Here is an 8,279-nt window from a genome sequence, read left to right as displayed (position 1 = left end):
TTGAAAAATAACAAAGTTATGTTTACTTAACTGCAGGTCATTTTTTATAACTTGAAAATTCACCTTCAACACGCTTGCGCCACCTCTAAATGTTAATATTTTTGGCTCAGATTTTGAGGTTTCTCTTTTTATGTGATTTGAATTCAGTAGAGCACACGAATTTTCGGTTTTGAGAACTTTTGAAAAATAAGCCGCACCCTATTGCTGAGGCACTCGTTTGCGTGAACACCTGAGTATCAGTCGCTGAATCAGGACCGGATGCCGATAACCCAGTGTGAAGTAGACTGCGATGCTTCTTGTTACACGTCCGACACCGGAACGTGGACTTGCAATCTCGGCAGTAATGGCAACACGGCAACGCCAGTTGCTGCACAGCTTCTTAGAATTCACGATCTGGAACCGCTTATCCAGAGCTAGGTTCGCGAAACTAGGGGTAATGTAATGAGGACCACCACATGATACGCACTTTTCCGAGGAATTATCCGACATTACATTAACTGCTAGCTTCGAAACAGATTTCTTGGAAGATGTAAGAAGAGTAGAAAATGCAGTACGCTGACTTTCAGAACGCTGATTGACCGCTATTACGCCCAGTACCCTGGTTCGACCCTCGAGGAACTCCATGACGTACAGGAACAAAGCGTTTCTTTTTTCCCAGTCTTTCTACGTTGAGAGTCCTGCTTCGACACCAACAGCTGTGTCAGCATCGCCTCCAGCCAGTAATTGCTTCTCTCAATTGAACCAGAAGATAGTTTAGGTGAAGGGGAAGGCATCTATATCCTTGAAGGCTTCACCCTTTAGAGACGCTCACAAGAAATGGAAACGCTGTATAGCGTTCAGATCTTGATTGCCATAGACAGTGTTGATAGACTCGCACTCAAATGTCAATCAATACGCTCTCTCGAGAGAGCAAACTCATTAGAGATCTGCTTCGCAAATCTCACGCTTGAGATTTTGATGCAAAATCAACTCAATCAACTCAAACCGTAAAAAGTGATTCAGTCGCAAAACCCGGCCAAAACTCGTGAAACCCGAATATTGTTGTTTACGTTAGAAAGGATTACTATAATTTTACCAGACTAACAAGAAATTATTGCCGTGTGTGGAAATACGAGACAATGAGTCAAAAAGGTGAGCCAACTCATCCGCGATTTTTTGACTGCTGAGTTGCGCGATTGACAACTCACGCATGAAAAATATCAAGCGTGAGTTGTGAGAAATTGAGTTTTTCACAACACTGGCTATGGATCAAGGATCTGAATCATTCATCAACCATAGAATCACTTTATCCCACTGACTCAATATGCTTTCCAGGACAACTGTAAAAATGCAGAGATATATTCGGACTGCAGTAACAATAGATATCTAACTAACATTCCTTCACTTCCCCGGGACCATATGGGTGTGGCCGACACCATTATTGACCAAAATTTTGAGCTCTCGATTTGTGTACATTGAAAGTTAGCTCATCCTAAGGCCTATCCATTGAATCTCTGTACAACTTGGATTGTTCTGGTCAATCATGGAGAAGCAACAGGGATTTCTTATGTTCATGCTCACACTCAGTATCCCAGAGGTATAGAGAGATTTCTAGGGATTTCCTAGAAGTAATCAAGGATTCACAATGTTTTGTTTAAGCTCTCAGAAGTTCCAAAGTGGCAATCAGAGATTTTGAGATGTCCTAGCAGGTTTCCAAGGAGCTTCCAACGATCTAAAAGGATATTAAATAGATCCTTAGTGATACCTTATTGTTTCCCAAGGAACCCTCATGTGGTTATCAATGGGTTGTGAACCAGCTTTTGAAGATTCCCAGATATATCCAAGGGTTTTTGAGGCACTGCCAGAGGTGATCAGGAGTTGACAAAGGGTATCCAGGAATTCTTTGAAACTCTCATGGGTTGCTTAAGGGCATTCTAGGGCTAAAGAAATCTCTGGAAGAGTGTTTGAACAGTTTCTGTGAGGAATCCATAAACCAATTCTTAAAGATTTCTTGAATATGCGTCTGTATGATTCCATTTATAATATTCTGAAGAAATTTTTTAGGGATTTACATGGAGATTTCTTTTGGACTATACTTCCTCGATGATAATTCCATTCAAGTGCTCGTTGGAAACATATATAGGAAAATTCTAGAAGAAACTCTCTAAAAGCACTTCAGGAAATCACTGAAGAAAGTTCCAAATTGACTTCTACGATGAATCTGCGAAGGACTCCTTAGAGTAATATCTAGGGTCTGACCTGGTAAAGTGATTAGAATACAGTCAGGTCTCCTATTAGAATGATGGCTGGGGGCGTTATAGGAATCCGCGTTATAAGAGACCCAGGGCTTACGGTACTTCTGCACTCAGGAGGTGTTGTTGAATATCTCGTATTCCATAAGAGAAATCACAGTACTGTTTTCGGTGAAGTTTTAGTGCTGAGTGCGATGTACCTTTAGGAGTTGAGGATCATCATTTTAGTTGAGAACTTGGCTCGCTTTTTCTGACTCGCACTATATGAACCTGGAGGGATAGAAATGCAAACTTTGTAACATATGATATCTCTAGAACATCAGGGTTTTGGAAGGTTGGTGTCGTCGGAAGAATTGTTCAGTAGCTCAAGAGCTGACATGCAGTGGTCTGATTCTGATACGGAATTATGCCACCATGCGGCGCTAGTGAGCATTGAAATATTGTTTTACGAATAGCTCAGTTGCCTGACCACTTAGAAAGATGGCGTCTTCGGCAAAGTTGTTCAATAGTGCTATCCGCAAAACAAAAGTTTCATGCTTACTAGCGCCGCCTGGTTGCAAAATTTCGAATCTCTTGGCTCAAATAATGTTAGCCCTTGAGCTACTGAACAACTCTTCTGACGACACCAACCTTCCAAAACATCAGGATCCCGAGATATCAAATATGTTACAAAGTTTGCATTCTTATCCCTCAAGGTTCATATATTGCAAATCAGAAAAAGCGGCCAAGTTCTCAACTAAAATAATGATCCTAAACTCCTAAAGGTAGATCGTACTTAGCACTGAAACATCTCCGTAGACACTTCTTGTGATATACGGGATATTCAACAACACCCCCAAACTGATAAATTCCCATAAGCCCTGGGTCTCCTATAACGCTCTAGTGTGTCTTATAGGCGTGCGCGTTATAGGAATGCGTATAATAGGAGACCCGACTGTACATGCTTTCTACGCCGAGAAACTGAGATTGAATACCATCTCTGAGAGAGTCACTTTTGACGTTAATGTTATGTTGATGACTTCCTTCAGAAAGGAACACAGTTTAGGAATATTCAAATATTAATTGTTTTGAATATTTAGGGATGGTTTCCATTTATTGGAAAGATTCCTCAGGTACATACCAAGCTCATGATTTTAATTTCAGATATGGAGCCATATCCTATTCTTGACACTTTTTATTTACTCTGTCATAATTTTGGGTCGGGTTTAGATAATAACTTGTTCCACCGTCTTCTTCATTTTCTTCTTCTTCTTTTCTTTGGTGGGAAGTCCCAACTGATACAAATCTGCTTCTCTGCTTAGTGTTATATCAAACTGCGACAGTATTCTTACTTTGAAGTTTGGAAAAAAACCGTGATTCCCCTTATAAAATTCAATATCTCCTGGCTGAATTCAGCAAATTCGTAAGTTCTGATCACGATTGTCGGTACCCTTTGTTTTCTCACCTGGATCGCGAAGCCTGTGTTAGAGGCTGGTTAGATTTTTTTTGTCTAAAACACCGAGTAAATTGCTCATTTAGATACAACTTTCAATTGTATTTGTAAAATAATCGGGTTTAATAAACTAGAAACACAAAAAATATTTTATTCGACCTTTTAATCTCATACACTAGTCGGTTCAACATTCGACCTTTCAGTTGAGCAACCACAACACCAACAACCCATCCCATGCATAATGAATGACACTGGGACCGCCCGATGCTCGTTAAGGCCTACAAAAATCCACTTAATGTAAGTTTTATTTGGGTCACCACAACGGTTCAATCTCAAACCAAAGTTCCATTTTGCTCGTGTTCTCCTCGAAAACCCCTCTCTCGCCACCAAACCGAAACCAGATTATCGCCAAGCCATTTGGGGAATTACCCCTTTCCCCATTTGGCGAAAAATGTCACAAAGTTCAAACCGATAATTGTATCTTATTGCTCGTCAATTAAACCGAACTTCTTTCCGGCCGAGCACGCCGTCGTTAGTCGTCCACTTTCCGGAGTCGTTTTCCAGGTCCCCTAATTAATGCTTCCGCTAATGAAAGTTGTTACATTTTGGGAGAGAGGTTTACCTTCGGAACGAACTTATAACCGAACCGATAAACTCGCGGCCGATTGCATGATCGATCTCAATTTCCGGAAGGCTTGATGATCCAATATTGCTTCTGGGCGGCAGCCCGGGCAGTTTCGGTGACTTTTGGGTTCACTGACTTTATTTTCGTGGGGATTTTCGTAATTGAGTTTGGAAAGGGATAAGGAATGACTTATGGCGACTTAAAGAAGGAATAACATGAAGGAGATAATTGTGCAATTAGTTATAAGGAATATCTTTCAATGATTAATCAAGTGTTAATATTTTTTTCAATAACCTTTCAAAGAGTGGAAACATTGAAATTATCGCGAATGGTGATTTAAGAAACGACTATCACCATAACTGGCACACTTTCTTTATATGTAATTATATACATATTAAAATTTCAAATTTAAAAATTTTCACTGTGAACGTCAACCGGTTTATGCTTAGGAACGCAGGCTTTGCAACCACAAATTAATATTTTTGCTATTAATAAATTCCTTCACAATTTGGCAACTGATTTTTTCTTTACCTTCGAAGGTGTCTCAGAAAAGGCAAAATGTTTTCATCCACGTGCCATGATTTCAATGAATCACAGAAACGTCGACAAGAAAGAGAAGAGTGGAAAAACGTGGCGCCTCGTATAACAGTGGATTCTCCTTTACATCGATATTCATGAGAATATAAGTACAGAGTAATTTTAAGAAATTTGCCCAATGGCAAATTTGAAACAACGTAGAAAACTCATAATATTTGAGAATGTCGCAGAAAAGAGAACTGACTGTAGCTTCAGCTGTGGAGCCTTGGAATCACTTTCAGTCCAGACGACCCGCGACAAGACGGCGACCTACGTCAACAAAACAGGGAAAACCAGAAAAGAAAATCCCACGAGTAAATTAGGTTTATCTGATTTTTGTCAATCACGCCATCTGTCCGAGCATTTCTTCGCCAATGGAATGGGACAGTCTGGCTTTCTTTGCGTGAGCTTAAATTGAAAACAAATAAATTAAGGAAAAAGTGATTTTGTTTTACATTAGAAGTTTCATGGCATTTTATTGATAAACAAATCGAACTTAAATCCAAAGCCGAAGCCAAAGCCAGAGCCAAAGCCAGAGCCAAAGCCAGAGCCAAAGCCAGAGCCAAAGCCAGAGCCAAAGCCAGAGCCAAAGCCAGAGCCAAAGCCAGAGCCAAAGCCAGATGCAAAGCCAGAGCCAAAGCCAGAGCCAGAGCCAAAGCCAGAGCCAAAGCCAAAGCCAAAGCCAAAGCCAAAGCCAAAGCCAAAGCCAAAGCCAAAGCCAAAGCCAAAGCCAAAGCCAAAGCCAAAGCCAGAGCCAGAGCCAGAGCCAAAGCCAGAGCCAAAGCCAGAGCCAAAGCCAGAGCCAAAGTCAGAGCCAAAGCCAGAGCCAAAGCCAGAGCCAAAGTCAGAGCCAAAGCCAGAGCCAAAGCCAGAGCCAAAGCCAGAGCCAAAGCCAAAGCCAGAGCCAGAGCCAATGCCAAAGCCAGATCCAAATCCAAATCCAAAGCCAGAGTCAAAGCCAGAGCCAAAGCCAGAGCCAAAGCCAGAGCTAAAGCCAGAGCCAAAGCCAGATCCAAAGCCAGAGCCAAAGCAAGAGCCAGAGCCAAAGAGCCATAGCCAAAGAGCCAAAGACAAAGCCAAAGCCAAAGAGCCAAAGCCAAAGAGCCAAAGCCAAAGAGCCAAAGCCAAAGAACCAAAGCCAAAGAGCCATAGCCAAAGAGCCACAGCCAAAGAACCAAAGCCAAAGCCAAAGAGCCAAAGCCAAAGATCCAAAGCCAAAGAGCCTAAGCCAAAGAGCCAAAGCCAAAACGCCAAAGCCAAAACGCCAAAGCCAAAGAGCCAAGCCAAAGAGCCAAAGCCAATCCAAATCCAATCCAAATCCAATCCAAATCCAATCCAAATCCAATCCAAATCCAATCCAAATCCAATCCAAATCCAATCCAAATCCAATCCAAATCCAATCCAAATCCAATCCAAATCCAATCCAAATCCAATCCAAATCCAATCCAAATCCAATCCAATCCAATCCAAATCCAATCCAAATCCAATCCAATCCCAATCCAAATCCAATCCAAAATCCAATCCAAATCCAATCCAAATCCAATCCAAATCCAATCCAAATCCAATCCAAATCCAATCCAAATCCAATCCAAATCCAATCCAAATCCAATCCAAATCCAATCCAAATCCAATCCAAATCCAATCCAAATCCAATCCAAATCCAATCCAAATCCAATCCAAATCCAATCCAAATCCAATCCAAATCCAATCCAAATCCAATCCAAATCCAATCCAAATCCAATCCAAATCCAATCCAAATCCAATCCAAATCCAATCCAAATCCAATCCAAATCCAATCCAAATCCAATCCAAATCCAATCCAAATCCAATCCAAATCCAATCCAAATCCATCCAAATCCAATCCACCCCAAATCCAATCCAAATCCAATCCAAATCCAATCCAAATCCAATCCAAATCCAATCCAAATCCAATCCAAATCCAATCCAAATCCAATCCAAATCCAATCCAAATCCAATCCAAATCCAATCCAAATCCAATCCAAATCCAATCCAAAATCCAATCCAAATCCAATCCAAATCCAATCCAAATCCAATCCAAATCCAATCCAAATCCAATCCAAATCCAATCCAAATCCAATCCAAATCCAATCCAAATCCAATCCAAATCCAATCCAAATCCAATCCAAATCCAATCCAAATCCAATCCAAATCCAATCCAAATCCAATCCAAATCCAATCCAAATCCAATCCAAATCCAATCCAAATCCAATCCAAATCCAATCCAAATCCAATCCAAATCCAATCCAAATCCAATCCAAATCCAATCCAAATCCAATCCAAATCCAATCCAAATCCAATCCAAATCCAATCCAAATCCAATCCAAATCCAATCCAAATCCAATCCAATCCAATCCAATCCAATCCAATCCAAATCCAATCCAAATCCAATCCAAATCCAATCCAAATCCAATCCAAATCCAATCCAAATCCAATCCAAATCCAATCCAAATCCAATCCAAATCCAATCCAAATCCAATCCAAATCCAATCCAAATCCAATCCAAATCCAATCCAAATCCAATCCAAATCCAATCCAAATCCAATCCAAATCCAATCCAAATCCAATCCAAATCCAATCCAAATCCAATCCAAATCCAATCCAAATCCAATCCAAATCCAATCCAAATCCAATCCAAATCCAATCCAAATCCAATCCAAATCCAATCCAAATCCAATCCAAATCCAATCCAAATCCAATCCAAATCCAATCCAAATCCAATCCAAATCCAATCCAAATCCAATCCAAATCCAATCCAAATCCAATCCAAATCCAATCCAAATCCAATCCAAATCCAATCCAAATCCAATCCAAATCCAATCCAAATCCAATCCAAATCCAATCCAAATCCAATCCAAATCCAATCCAAATCCAATCCAAATCCAATCCAAATCCAATCCAAATCCAATCCAAATCCAATCCAAATCCAATCCAAATCCAATCCAAATCCAATCCAAATCCAATCCAATCCAATCCAAATCCAATCCAAATCCAATCCAAATCCAATCCAAATCCAATCCAAATCCAATCCAAATCCAATCCAAATCCAATCCAAATCCAATCCAAATCCAATCCAAATCCAATCCAAATCCAATCCAAATCCAATCCAAATCCAATCCAAATCCAATCCAAATCCAATCCAAATCCAATCCAAATCCATCCAATCCATCCAAATCCAATCCAAATCCAATCCAAATCCAATCCAAATCCAATCCAAATCCAATCCAAATCCAATCCAAATCCAATCCAAATCCAATCCAAATCCAATCCAAATCCAATCCAAATCCAATCCAAATCCAATCCAAATCCAATCCAAATCCAATCCAAATCCAATCCAAATCCAATCCAAATCCAATCCAAATCCAATCCAAATCCAATCCAAATCCAATCCAAATCC

This window comes from Aedes aegypti, chromosome 1 (assembly GCF_002204515.2).
Source record: "Aedes aegypti strain LVP_AGWG chromosome 1, AaegL5.0 Primary Assembly, whole genome shotgun sequence".
Classification (NCBI taxonomy): domain Eukaryota; kingdom Metazoa; phylum Arthropoda; class Insecta; order Diptera; family Culicidae; genus Aedes; species Aedes aegypti.
The sequence above is the reverse complement of the archived record's forward strand: the minus strand, read 5'-3'. Positions refer to the sequence as shown.